Source organism: Mercenaria mercenaria, chromosome 1 (genome assembly GCF_021730395.1).
Source record: "Mercenaria mercenaria strain notata chromosome 1, MADL_Memer_1, whole genome shotgun sequence".
NCBI classification, from domain to species: domain Eukaryota; kingdom Metazoa; phylum Mollusca; class Bivalvia; order Venerida; family Veneridae; genus Mercenaria; species Mercenaria mercenaria.
The window spans coordinates 39,847,247-39,862,322 of record NC_069361.1 but is presented as its reverse complement, the minus strand read 5'-3'; the positions used below and the strand labels follow the sequence as shown (position 1 = coordinate 39,862,322).

The following is a 15,076-nucleotide window of genomic DNA, read 5'->3' as shown; positions in this document are numbered from 1 at the left end:
TTTAGATATATGTTCTTCATGTCTACAAAAAATCACTATTTTATAAGGCTGTAAAATGTTTGGGGTTTTTATGATAATTCACCTGCGTTCATAAAACAACTTTCTGACTTAACGGGGCATGAAGATAGCATTGCGCATGCGCAGTAGTTCACACATGCCGAGGTATCAAGTGGGGAAGAAATAATCAAACTACATAATGATTGTCCGCTGATAACATGTTCTACTTATAATTTCACGCTAAAAGTTACATACGATGCAGGGTTGTCGATTTTTGCACTAATTTTATTCTATATCTATTGGAATGATCAAGAATTCGTATAAGACGAAATTCGAGTTTTTTTATAGTCAACCTCGGTTTGCTTTCGTAGCTGGTATTGAACGTCGGGTTATGTTTCATGTGCAATTTTGATGAGATGAATGATTAAGAAATGTGTAGAAGTAGTTTAATTACTTATTTTGATATCAAATTAACAACAAAACACCGTCAAAATATTTGTCCGGATACTGGTTTACCTGACGGGAAAAAATAACTTATTTTAGTGACCCCATTTGAGGCCCCATAGAAACCATATTTTACGTCACAACGCGATGCTGATTACAACATCAGATGTGGAAAGAGCTGAAGTTTGTATAGTGTGGACTTCATTTATGTAGAATTATTTTTTAGGGAATAATGGAGCCGAAATATGAAAATGTGTCCGGAAAATGGTTCCCAACCAGTATATACATAAAATGCTATGATGTGAGATTTTTGTTTATCTACTGTGGTGATAAGATTTTGATAAAGTCTCGGGTGGCCTTTGCATGCCGCTGAGAGCAAATCATTTTAAACGACTCTTTTTTTCTGAAAAGTCTTTTTTTTAAAACGATTAAACGCAGATTGCCAGCAATAACGAGTACCAAGTATCATCCTTTATTTCATAATTGTAAAAACTTCATTTTGAAAATGTCAGATGAGCCGTGCCATGAGAAAACCAACAGTGTGGCTTTGCGACCAGCATGGATCCAAACCAGCCTGCGCATCCGCGCAGTCTGGTCAGGATTCATGCTGTTCGCTTTCAAAGCCTATTAAAATTAAAGAAACTGTTAGCGAACAGCATGGATCCTGACAAGACTGCTCGGATTCGCAGGCTGGTCTGGATCCATGCTGGTCGCAAAGCCACTATGTTGGTTTTCTCATGGCACGGCTCAGATGTTTTTTAAACAAATTAATCATAAGATGAAACACGCAAAACTATTATTGCTACTCTGTAGAATGAAGTACAAGCTTCGAAAAACATAGACTCGTATCATTGATGTTTTACAAAAATTAGATTAAGATTTTATTTTTGGTATTGAAAGCCGAATTTAGTTGGGAATCAATTTAATAACTGTTTGAACTTGTTCTTCCATTTTCTATTATATTTTTGGTATTCAAAATAAGGGAATGTGATATGTTTTACTTTTTCTATGATTTTATGAACAATGACTTTCAGGTAAGATAAACTTTCGGACAAAAGTAACTCTAAATGTTTTTATGGCCTTGGAGAATATTTTTTCAATTTTTCAACAAAAAGTTGCAAAACTGCACTTTTATGCTTTAAACATGGTTAGTGATGTTAGAAATAAACTTTCTTATGCTCTAAAGGCATGACCCCCTTATTTGTATTCAGTTTTGACACAAAAATAATTTCCGAGAAGTCTCACTTAATAAAAAAAAAAAAAAAAAAAAAAAAAAAAAAAAAATATATATATATATATTCTGACCTACCTACCCTAATTTTTTTTAGCATGTTACCGGAAACAAAGAATCCTTTTAGGCCTTATTATCTAGCGAAGTCGTCAGTCTATAAATTCCTCTCTCGGGAATGCAGAAAACATAAGAATGCAGCGATGTTTCAGCTACCTATCAACACTTAGATAAGATTAAAATTTTATAAAGTTATTTATAAATAAACGCAAGTTTTGAGCAATATTGACTTGCATTATCTTTGAAAACAAATACATTTAATGGTTTTTGACATTCAAAATAAAAGACAATGACATACACTTTAAGAAATTTGATTTTCGCGCAAATTAAACTATACGATAATAGGCAGTACATAGGCTTTGAATCAGTGAAACAGCGCCGATTATTTCCAATTTGCAAATAGATAGGCTAAATCATATCACAAAACGCAATATTAAAGACTACTTAAGTATTTGTTACACATGTGTGTGCAATGAGAAAATAGATATTTAAAATAATTTACATACGTTAGGTGTATTTAATTCAATTCAATTACAGCAACAGTATCGCATTAATTATTTCTGATTCCGCTGTGATGATAGACATATTAAGTTTCAATCAAGGGTCAGTTTTTGTCATAAAACAACATGCAAATTGCATGCACACCAGGCAGCCTGATGATAAAATTTGATACGCATTCATGTATATTCATCGAGCATTCGTGCAGCGTCTGAATACTGAAATGATTTATTCTGACGATGGTAATGACATCACGGTATTTCTATATTAACGTATCCTTTGAAAACGTGCAATGGCGTATGCAATTCGTGTTAAGGTTTACACGAACGACAGTTGCTCATGGAGAATGAGAATCTTTCCTGCATGCAAGACAGGATTTTTCCGCGCTTTTGCCACTGCTGGAAACACCCGTCTTACACCTGGGGTATATGATGACTCCCATCCTCTACTTTATGAATGAATGCGTTAAATCATACGCTTCCGTAATAACAAGAGCACCGCAATGCGGACCAATATACGCCCGATGGTATGACATTTGACCAGTAAGTTTGACCTTGACGTTGAAGCACGGCATCCGAAACATGCGCTCTGCACGCCGCCTCGATCTGTTGAATATTTGTGCCAAGTTTCTTTAAAATCCTTCAAACAGTTCAAGAGTTACAGAGCGGACACGAAACAAAGTCATATAAACTTTGACTCTAAGTGCGACCTTGACCTTGAAGCTAGCCATCTAAAACATGCACACTGCATGTTGTCTCCATGTGGTGAACATTTGTGTCATGTTCCTTCGAAATCCTTCAAGGTGTTCAAGAGTTACAGAGCGGACACGAAATTGCCAACGGACAGACGAGTGTCATAACAAAATACGTCACGTCGGGCGTATAAAAAGGTTCTTTGAAGAAAAACATAACTTTTATTTGATTTCTTCTATTTCCATCCGCACCCTAACCAGTAAAAGAGTACCATAATATTTGGCTGATTTGTATACATGTCTCAAACAGAGCGCTACAGTAACAACATCGTCTTGATTAAACATATTCATGAAGATGAATAAGTATTACGACTACCTCTTCTTAAAATGAGACATATATCTCAATTTCTATATTTTACGACTACCTCTTCTTAAAATGAGACATATATCTCAATTTCTATATTTTACGACTACCTCTTCTTAAAATGAGACATATATTTCAATTTCTGTATTTTACGACTATCTTTTCTTAAAATGAGACATATATAACTCAATTTCTATCTTTAGAAAATGTGTAATACGCGTCCAGGGCAACAGCCTACATGTCTGCCTTGTACGTAAATTATTTTATTTCTAAAGCATATACGCTCACGACAAAATACAATCATTGTATTTTAAAATTAAATATTCAGGCAATCTTTGATTAAAGATTGAAATAATAGCCTTGTAAAAATACAATTATTTAATGAGGTGCTGACAAAACGGCCACATGTGTGATGCTGATTTGCATTTTAAACTGCCATTTGAATAACATGGAAAACATATACAATTACAAAGCATGTGATTTTTACCGTTTGGAATATTTAATGATGTTCATGTTGTATATATCTGATGTTGCATTACATGTATGTTTTTATTAAGAACATTGCAACCTCCCGTCTGTGGAGAGGACTTTTCTTGACAGGTGTCTACTCCTCGGAAGTGTTTCCTGTACAGTACATTTAACGCTTCTATAACATAATGATCGCTAGTTACCGAATCATTAATTCATTATTGTATGTTACTACCATTAAAGCAATTATAAAACATATTTAACTTTTGAAAGGGTTTTAATGACATTTAAATGGAACACCGTTAAACGCTGTTACCTTTCATATCTAGATGTTTAAGAAACTGATTACATTAACACATTGTCAAGGTTAAGAACAATCGCGTGTTGAAACATTAATTGTGGTGGCTGAAAACTTGCTACGTACTAGGTGTCAAAATTAAAAAAGTGGGAATCCTTTCAACATTAAAGGTTAATCTTCATTTATCATCTTTTGCATGCTTATTATATATTTTTAGCGGTATGTCATTCAATAATGGGTCAGGTATCTTACTTAAGCATCTCCGATGAATGATTGAAGCAATCCAATTCATATTTCAGTTGATGTTTCAAAACAAGTAGCTATAGATACTCTTCGGTGGTATATCGCTAATTGAAAAATAACTGAATATCCAGGGCTACTATGTTTTGTTATTATTATTATTATTATACCAGATTTATATAGCGCCCTTTTCATGATCAATTTCACGTTCAAAGGCGCTTTACATAGTTCAAATGCAGCCACACAGGGCGCATAATTCATCCTCTACTAGTACAGAGACAGAGCGATCTGACCAGAGGGACAGAGTGAGACAAAGCCCCCACGACAGAGAGATCAGAAATCAGATATAGGCTTGTCCGGCTAACTTAGCCTAGCTCGTTTCGAATAGACAGCCTGGTTCTTTAACGTGCCCAGTGTATAGCACTGATGCACGCAAGGATTGCCTGGGTTCCTGACCAGTACACCTCTAGCTGGGTGGGAAACACTGAAAAGCGTATCTGAAAATTCCCGAGTAGCTGCCGGGGATCGAACCCCCGACCTCAGGATTGGAAGGCAAGTGTGCAGACCACTGAGCTATCCGTCCACCCATAAAATTGTTAAAATTGTTTAGCAACACTGTAATATATCCGACATTGGCATTAGTGCCAGAATAAGTGTTTTATTCATTAAAAAATTACGAATATGATATGAGCCGTGCCATGGGAAAACCAACATAGTGGGTGTGCGACCAGCATGGATCCAGACCAGCCTGCGCATCCGCGCAGTCTGGTCAGGCTCCATGCTGTTCGCTTTTAAAGCCTATTGGAATTGGAGAAACTGTTAGCGAACAGCATGGATCCTGACCAGACTGCGCGGATGCGCAGGCTGGTCTGGATCCATGCTGGTCGCACACCCACTATGTTGGTTTTCTCATGGCGCGGCTCAATATTATGCCAGTTGCTTATTATATGCGTCCTAATATTGCATTTATGATACCTGCAGTAGGGTAGGAGACAGGAAGCCATATTAGGTATCATTCGACATGAAAGGATTTAATCTAATTTGAAGGATGTTCATTAAATTTATTGCTGCATGCCTGTAAAGGTTTATGCTATCTAGCTAAGGCATCCATATGCATAATTATAGATTTATTTTCTATTAAAATGTGCCCTCCTAAATCTCACACCTTTACCAAAATAACATTTAAATCATTAATTACCATTAATATCGTAACAAGTTCGTTACATAATTCTAATATATTCATGTCTCACTGTTTAATTCAAGCATTTATGTATTAAATAAAAGTTTTAAACAGTTAAAACGGGCGTCACTTTTGAAATATTACGAGCTATTCCACGGCTTGCTTATGTTGTCGGGATAATATGTTATCGCTTATCGCTTAAACAGAACATCTTTGCTATTAATACCTTGCAAGAAAATATATTTTTCAAAACAAAAGGGATAAATACTTGAACGAGATCAATAACAAAAACATAATACAAGATGAAGTACTGAAGATTAATCCGCAGTTAACAAAATAAATTAATTTCAAGAGCTGTTTTCAATTATTTCAGACCATGAATAACGCTCAAATCACTCATCAACATTTTTTTTTGTTTAATTAAGTCATTCATACGCGCTAGTTCAGGTTAGAATCAAATGCGTCATTGACACGCGCGAAAAGGCGAAGAAGTGTGTGGCGAACGGTATTGGAAAAGTTGCTAAATGATATTTTGTTTTGTCTGGGATCCCTTTTTCAGAATTTTAATCTAGAACTTCATTTCATTCATTAAGAAAGCACGTGACTAACATATTTTTAAACAGTAATACAAGAACGTGGGGAGGCGTAACTAATGTATTCGTGTGGGACTGAAACTTAAGAAGACCCCGGTCGTTAAATGTTATAATAGCTTGAAAGAGTGGTAGTGTTGTTATCAAGGTCCGATATATAATAAAAACTGGTATTGTCCAAACATTTGATATGCTTGAAGGAACCTAATAGTAAAAATTCACACTTATTTAAACCGAAATACTCAATTACTACCCTCTGTTCCATGTGCATACAATTATTATAATTACAATATCCGAACATGTATTTTATAACGGGTGTTTCATTTGTAAAACTGACATGAGTATGAGAACTGAGCGTTCAGTCGTCACATGCATGCATTTTCATATCATGCGTAGCGGTATTTATTCAGAGTATAGAACATAATTTTACGCAGCGTCTACTTAGCAAAATGCCGCGAAGGCCTTCAGTTTGTTTCCCATTATATCTTTCAGCTGTCGTCAAATCCATAAATTCCTCTCTAAAGAATTCAGCAGACATAACACTGTACAAATATTGGCATACCAGTAAATCATACTGAATGAACTAAATTAAAAGCCATTTACGATGAATATCTTGAGTTAGGTATATGCTCATCAAGAATATCTCTTTATGAATACAATAACAGTTTTTTATGAACTGCTAATATAACCTTAAATGCAAAACCAAATTTTAGAAATAACGAAGAAAACATCCTAATAATAACATAAAAATGGACTCGAGTACTGAACGACAGGAGCTTAAACATCAAACAATGTTCCTATAAAACAACTTAAGTAATACCAGCCCCCGTACATAATTATTATACGACAACGGGACACATGACAGCGCTAAAGATACAATAATGTATCGGTTACAAATTTCCTTCAATTTTATCAGTTTCCCGGAGAACGAAATGTATTTGGAATAAAAACAAAAAACAGCTGTTTCTCGGGAATTTTATTGAGAAATTGATTTTAAATTGTTTTTTCTTTCGTGTTTTTTTTTTTTTTTTTTTTTTTTTTTTTTTTGACATTTCCTCAAGCCTTGCAAGCGTAATCACACCTAAAGGGTCATGACATGGGAAGGCGGACAATTCGTTTTCAAAGATTCATCAATACAACTGTACTAAAGTCAGCACTCATCGCAGCAAGCAATGACGTATTAGCAAAGACGAATTTCAACATATATAACTGCATGCAACTGATGATTTTATGGCAATGCAGTTTATTTTGTTTACAATTCTCAAATAATCCTGAATAAATATTTTGACGTTCACACCATTGATTCTTCGAAGCTAATTCGTATCTCATTGAACGAAATGATAATTTGAGCCGCACCATGAGAAAACCAACATAGTGGGTTTGCGACCAGCATGGATCCAGACCAGCCTGCGCATCCGCGCAGTCTGGTCAGGATCCATGCTGTTCGCTAACAGTTTCTCCAATTCCAATAGGCTTTAAAAGCGAACAGCATGGAGCCTGACCAGACTGCGCGGATGCGCAGGCTGGTCTGGATCCATGCTGGTCGCAAACCCACTATGTTGGTTTTCTCATGGCACGGCTCATTTGGTTTAAACAACTATAACGTAACGTGAATAGTATGATGTTGCTATTGAATCACGACTACATGATAAAAAACTTAAAAGTTATGTATGTCAAATGGGTCATCTATCCAAGTAAAAAAAAAAGATTTATTTTTGTACGATAAGCTTAACCTAATATTTCAACTGGGTCCACTGTCGGCCTGCACTCTAGCATTTATGCCGTATTTCCTAGAAAATGTTTAAATTACTTTCAATGCTGTTTTGATACCATTTATGTACAAGAGCCTATGATGTTTATTTCGTAATGAAGAACATAAATATAATTCAATTAATAAATCAATCTGGACAGTATATAAGCCGCTCGATGGTTCAATTCAAACATTTCACTTTACCGCAATTTACAAAATATCGGTGCATTCTAATGTAAAATAAAACAAAAGCTGTCCTGAAATTAATATATATGCAAAAGTGGAACGTGACACTATATATATACTCGTTTATTTTTTTTTTCAAGCAAACACAGGAAATGTTTCATTTCTTATTATATTATTATTATAAATAAGTAAATACTCACCTTGGAAATACTCCATTTTTGAATAAGCCACTGTTACCTATATTGATGACTTTTAAGTGTAATTATAACTATTCCAGATCAAGAATGGTGCAGAAGTCCCTTATCCAGTTGTTTAAGTCCATTTGATCAACTAATTGATTACAATGGTCCTAGCAAAATCCAATACACACAAGTGACAGTTTGCGCGAAGCGAAGGAGATTTTAAACGAAGCAGCACATGAAAAAACAACAGAAACAACATGAGTATTGGAAATATATAACCGTGCTTATAATTAAATCATTTTGTCCTATTCCACAAACATTTTGCGAAGAAGCATTTAAGTTATTTATTTTCAGTAATACTGTTATATAATAATCAATAAATAGCATTTGCGAAGATTTGTTATTTTAAAACATGTTTTAAAAGAACAAGTGCACAGTTTACAACATAATTGTTGAACTAGAATACAGAGAAGCAATGGAATCGAAATATGCTGTTCGTCGTTCAGCCTTACGGTAATATTCCAGTTCAATGACGTCATTTGAGAAATTAATTTTCCATCGATTATCTTTGTATAACACGGGAAATGCATTTCATAAACAAATAAAAAGTAATGTGCTTTTATGGTAATTTGAATAAGCATTATCAGGTAACACGTATTTTCAATGATAAAAAAATAATTGCATGTATTCTACCAGATATTCTGTGAACTAGATAGTGATGCCTACTGTGTTTAACGGAAGTCAAAGAAGCTATCATCGTTTGACAGAAAGAATGTATTATGCAATTATTTCTGTTTAACGTTTTTCTGCAATGTAGAATTTGATTTGACCCCGATATTTAAGCATCAAGACGTACTAAGTACATTGAGTCCACACAAAAAAATGATATTGTCGTGTACTTTTTTTGCTGGACTGATGTGAAAAAAAAATAAAAGCAAATTTTTGTGATGGGATTTTTTTGCTGTCACTTTCGTGTGTAGAAGTTTTTTTAATATCACTCTTCTCTTTAACATAAAAGTTTAGACTGAGGGCGCTACGAAATAGTGCGGGATCTCATTATTATCAGCGCGTATAAATTAATTATTTCACTAAATCAACTAAACAGAGAATATTGGGTTACTGTCTTCTAAATTCTTATTTATTAGATGAAGTCAAAGAAAATATAAAAGTCGAGGCTAATGTTTTATTTATCCTACTGTCTGATTTGAAATCATTTTTACTCAAAATAACTTGGTAGGTGTCTGATTAAACAACAGTTTAAAAATTAGTACGCCACTGATATGTGTGGCCAATGTACACAGCCTTTTTGGTAATTTGATTTGAAACCCTAACACTATAAACACGTGACTGATGACGCCAAACAGAAGGTAATATTTTCACTCTGCAGACACTTTACTCGTGACATTCCCATATACGCCGCCTTCATAATATGGTCAAAGAAAATGAATAGGTCAATTCGATTTAAAAATATTGTATTGTTGTTAATGATATATGAGCCGCACCATGAGAAAACCAACATAGTGCATTTACAAACAGCATAGATCCGGACCAGCCTGCGCGGTCAGGATCCATGATGTTCGCTAACGGCTTCTCTAATTGTAATAGGCTTTGAAAGCGAAAGCATTGATCCTGACCAGACAGTGCGGATGCGCAGCTGGTCTGGATCCATGCTGGTCGCAAATGCACTATGTTGGTTTTCTCATGGCGTGGCTCAATTATTATTTAACAGACAAATATGATTTATTTATGGCATGTGTTTTACTTCCTTATGCTAGACCCAGGTTTGATTCTGGGATATCCGGATAAATGACGTAAAGTCACCACTTCTTGTGTAAGAAAAACGCAGACCTACTTAACATTAACATATAAAACAATATGTGAATCTTCTTTAATCATTAATCGTTTCTGTAACTCTGTTGAGTTCAATGCTTCTTATGTATTTCCCCTCTTATCCAGTAGAGGGCGAACTTTGTATGAATCAGAATTCAATGAAGCATATGTGAAACATGTCAGAGAAAATTACTGGTATTTAAACACAGCTTAGTGTCTGGTAACTCATTAGGCAGACATGTGAGATTCACCTTACACTTCAAAGTTAATTGTTTATCAAGCATGTGAATGAAATGGACAACTGACACTGCCCGTCATCTCCGCTATATGATAGCCGTTCCGATTTGCATGATGGAAGACATTCTAAATTGAGAGGCCTACTAGTCTCGCTCGATCTGACCCGTTTCCACCCAAGTATTCTACTCGATATTCTGCAGACGCTCAGAAACATTCCTCCTTCAACAGATGTACAAAACTATTATATGGTGATAAAACAGCTGATGTGTTATGTGGTATCTTATTTGTAATGTGGTTACAAAGTTAACACAACGGATGGATGGATGGATGGATGGATGGGTGGGTGGACAAGATAGATAAATAGATTTTTGCACCCTGTAGACATACAACTTCAGTCTGTTTCGGTTTGGAGGGGATGGACTGTAAATTGAAAATGTTATGAGAGCGGATTTTCCGAATGTTTATCATATTGCCAAACGGTCATAATATATGTTAGTAATATATGAGTTCATTAATTTCAAACTAATCCATGTAAAAGGTGATATCTCACATAAATATATAAATCTATCTCTTTTGAATTGTTCCTGACAAATTATTTGTTATTAATAGGGCAGAATTATTAGATGTACTGAATAAACTAACAAATAAAAACATAATAAAAGGATAACATAAGATATGCATTTATTTATGGTGTTAAGATACTATCGTAAAACGTGTTTTTAAATTGCACGCCGTAGTTTCCTTTTGTCTTGCAAATCCGCATTAACATGTCGAGATGTTTTAAATTTCATCACAAAATGAGCCACGCGAATTCGGATGTTAAACTTTTGTCACGTTTTATTATAACAATAACTTTTCATTGATCATTAAATTCTTACTGTGATGTACATGCACCAACATCCACTACGACGAAAAAAAAATTATCCAGCTAGGAAATACAGTTAAATGGGTAAAACTGAATATTATTCTCACAACAATTATTGCGTAAACTAATGTTATTTTTTCTTTGTATTTTCAAACATTCATGAACTTATAGAGCAGTGTGTACATACCACGTGGTTTGTGACGTCATTTTCGGGTATTACGGCAAGAAAATTAATAAACAAATCGATCGATTCAGAACTTAAAACACTGTAAGTACTTCATTTTCTCACCGATTTGAATAATTCTTTTACGAGGCTCAAGCAAAAATAGTGGGCTATGAACGTAAGGCAATGATTTTCTGAAATTCTAAGCAGTTTTAGCAAAGGTCCGTTCCAACCCTGAAATGCTGCAAATTCTTGGAGGGTAATACGGCAAGAAAATCCTGTGTTTTACAAAAAATTGCAAGATTGATTTGCTTTACATTGTTGTGCCTTTCACCGCTGTTTATTTCAGTCCCAAAAAGACCAGCGAACGACTTTACTGGAAATGAAATGATAGGTTTCTCATTGAAAACATATATCTTGGGAAAATGCTAATACGGCAAGAATGATATGACGGCAAGCATGCAGATTCATTTATACACCTATTGTCCCTAACAGCAGTTGAGATTTGGTTCTCTAAAACTACTTACTTCCGTCAGCAGGTAAGTAAATAGGCCCTACCTACTTAGTGCATGGTATGCTAAACTAATTTGAACCGTTTATAAACAGTAAAGCCCTGTTTAATTTTTGAAGTGTTGACAAAACATTTTCTTTATTAGAAAGAATAATTCAGGGGCCTGTTTTCAAAGTTATTGTTACCTTTTCATGCACTTTCCGTCCATAGGAAGGATAGGGGCTTTGCTGTACAAACAGTTGTACTATGTCAGCGACATAGGACTGGCATAGTCGTCTCGGGATTTCTCTTTAAAGTCTGTTTAACACAACTTGAAAATACTTTTTACTTATATTGTTGACAAGTTAAGTGATTGTATAAGCATAGTCTTACATTCCATTTTTCGACCATGAACATGATTCTGAAACGATATTTTGAACGATTGTAATATTGTTCATAAAAGATACTTATTGTTTGTAAAAATAATTTTATACTAGGGCAACATACTTATAGGGGTCTGAAGAATGCATGTATTACTGTACAATTTTGATAATAGATAATGCAAAATCTTAAGAATATTCACATTTACAATGTTACGTTTATCAAGCAGGATAAACCTTTTCTTTTCATACTTTTACTTATATGCTCCCTTTCTAGGGCATAAAGTTTTACCACTATATGGTTTCATCTTTATATGACTGGATACATGATTCTTAATTAAGTTTCATGATAAGTCGAAGTTATCTTCATGCGATCCTTACCATACCTTGGATCGTAACTTGGTAAACAACAGTTTCATTACATGACCTGTATTTGGAAGATATTACTCCGACCCTTGACTCCGTCTGTGACAACTATGTTTTACTGAACAACAGGAGCAGATCAATATCATACTTAAATGTGCTCTTTGTTTTATCATTAATGTTTTATTCAAAGCAATAGTTCTTTGTCTCACGTTCGGTGTGGTTTTTATGAGATACAAAAATGTTTTACTCAGAATCGAATTCATCACATTCTTCTAGTCGTTGTTCTACGTTATGGAAGTGTCCAATTTTAGAAAATATTCTAACATATTACTGTAATACACGTTTTTGATATTGTTTTTATTTTTAAAGGTGCATCTGCATTTTACACTCTAGTATGACATACAGGAAATACGCATAGTTCTGTTATTTACAATTATATGGTTTACATTATTTAAACTGCGATTAATGGACGATACGGCAGATGCAAAGTCGAAATGGAAAAGCTTTACTCTTACCATAATATACCATATACGTTTATCATAGTTTCCCCATCGTCAGTAAAACTTTTTGTTTATATAAAAGATAATTTTGAAATACAAATTTATCACAAAAGGATGCTGCACAGTCTTCATTTATGAGTTTGAATGTGCGTGATATATCGTTGCGTATATGGAAACTACAAATCTGGCTTGGTGGCCTTTTGTTGATTTTGCATTTGTTGTATTGCCATTGCTTTGTTGGGTCTGATAAAATGAATATTTCCAATTTTACGTTTGACGTTCATTTCGTATGAATAGCAAAAGGAAAGGCGCGAAAGTAACATCATTGCTGCTTAGTGATAACCTACCGCTATTCTTACGACGTCAGCGTATAGTCAGGAAGAACGTTCCTTAGACGACATCGCAGTTGTTCCGTCTGGTGAACAGAATCGCCGGGAAATTGATTTTAATGCTCAATGCTACAAATCATATGCAATTCATAATATCGTATAGTTTACAAATGGAAAGAAAATATAATGTAATTGTAAGAAATTGAACTTGCCGATCCTATTAAACTTGCCGATCCTATCCTATTGCCGATGCTATCAAATTGCCGATTCTATTCTGTTGTTCATTTGCATGAACACCGAAAAAATCATTTCATTTTTTAGTTAGATTTTACTGTTATGTTTTAAATTTCAAAATGTTTAACCAATTTTTAAAAGTGTGTAATTATCTGCTTATACTACCATATTTTAATGTGTTATTTTTTATAGTAAAAAACCTTAATGATAACTTCTGTATGTATCAGTGAGGTAACAACCTTTACATTTGAACTCGCTTGTTGGTTTCTGTGTCTGAACTCTGATGTCTAAGATCGTTTCCCAAGTTTAAGTTTAGTCTTTGTTCGCGTCATTTCTCTTGAAAGTTAAAATACGTTGTCCGAGTATTCGTCTTCAACATCAGGTTTTTTCGTATCAATGTTTGTAGATCTATCACCGTAATCTCAAAATCTCAAAGACTTATCCTGTATGAAGTTTCAATACATTATCAGGTATTGATAAGAGGCCCAACTCTCACTAATGCTTGATAAGGAAAGTAATAATGTGAACATTTAGGATATATTTTTTTCAATTATTAATACTTTTTGTTCACTTTTAGGCAATTTAGTTGTTAGCATTCGTGGATACAACAGTATAGGTACATAGGGACTCATCTTTAAGATACCTCTTGAGATTATAAATAAAGTAAAAATTAGGAAACTTATGAAAACCCGAAACTATTAGATAACAAGTAATGAAACAGAAAAAAATAGATCTATTAACCGATCTTTAAGAAGCATTGAAAAAAAAAACCGGTTTTTTTCATATCACATCATATCGAAATAAATCTTAAAAGCTAAAGAAATCTGTTAACAGGTATTTTTCAAGAGGAAATGAATCTCAAACACAATAATCTGCCAGACTGTTCGTAAAGGAACAATAAGTGTATTTATGAATCTGCTTGCCGTCATATCATTCTTGCCGTATTAGCATTTTCCGAAGACACACTTTTTTCACGGATACCTGCCATTTCATTTTAAGTAAAGTGGTTCGCGAGTTTTCTTGGAACCGAAATAACCAGCGGTGAAAGACACAACAATGTAAAGGAAAGCAATCCTGCATTATTTTGTAAAACACAGGATTTTCTTGCCGTAATACCCTCCAAGAATTTTCAGCATTTCAAGGTTGGAACGGACCTTTGCAAAAACTGCTTAGAATTTCAGAAAATCGTTGCCTTACGTTTATAGCCCACTATTTGTGCTTGAGCCTCGTAAAAGAGTTATTAAAATCGGTGAAAAAATGAAATACTTATGGTGTTTTTAAGTTCTGAATCGACGGATTTGTTTATTAATTTTCTTGCCGTATTACCCGAAAATGACGTCACAAACCACGTGGTATGTACACACTGTAGAGGGGAGTACTTGTAAATGAGCGATGCAAAGTTTGCCGCTACTGTACAAATTACACTAAACTTGCTTTGTTGTAATGAATTTAAGGTTTAGGAGTATACCACCAAAACACAGACATTTGTGATAAACGAACAACATC

The 15,076-nt window shown here is 34.4% G+C and overlaps 1 protein-coding gene across 5 annotated transcripts in view; it reads right to left on the bottom strand.

Annotated features, from left to right (window-relative positions):
• Nucleotides 1–8,594, bottom strand: part of LOC123541046 (uncharacterized) — a 330,808-nt gene extending 322,214 nt beyond the window's left edge. For 3 of the 5 annotated variants that reach the window (XM_045326409.2, XM_053544973.1, XM_053544968.1), the window contains exon 1: nucleotides 8,195–8,591. The gene's annotated coding sequence lies outside the window, so the exon portion shown is untranslated. Of the gene's footprint in view, nucleotides 1–8,194 lie in introns of all 5 variants that reach the window. The other 2 variants (XM_053544988.1, XM_053545004.1) reach the window with 1 other exon arrangement.
• Nucleotides 8,595–15,076: the final 6,482 nt, after the last annotated feature.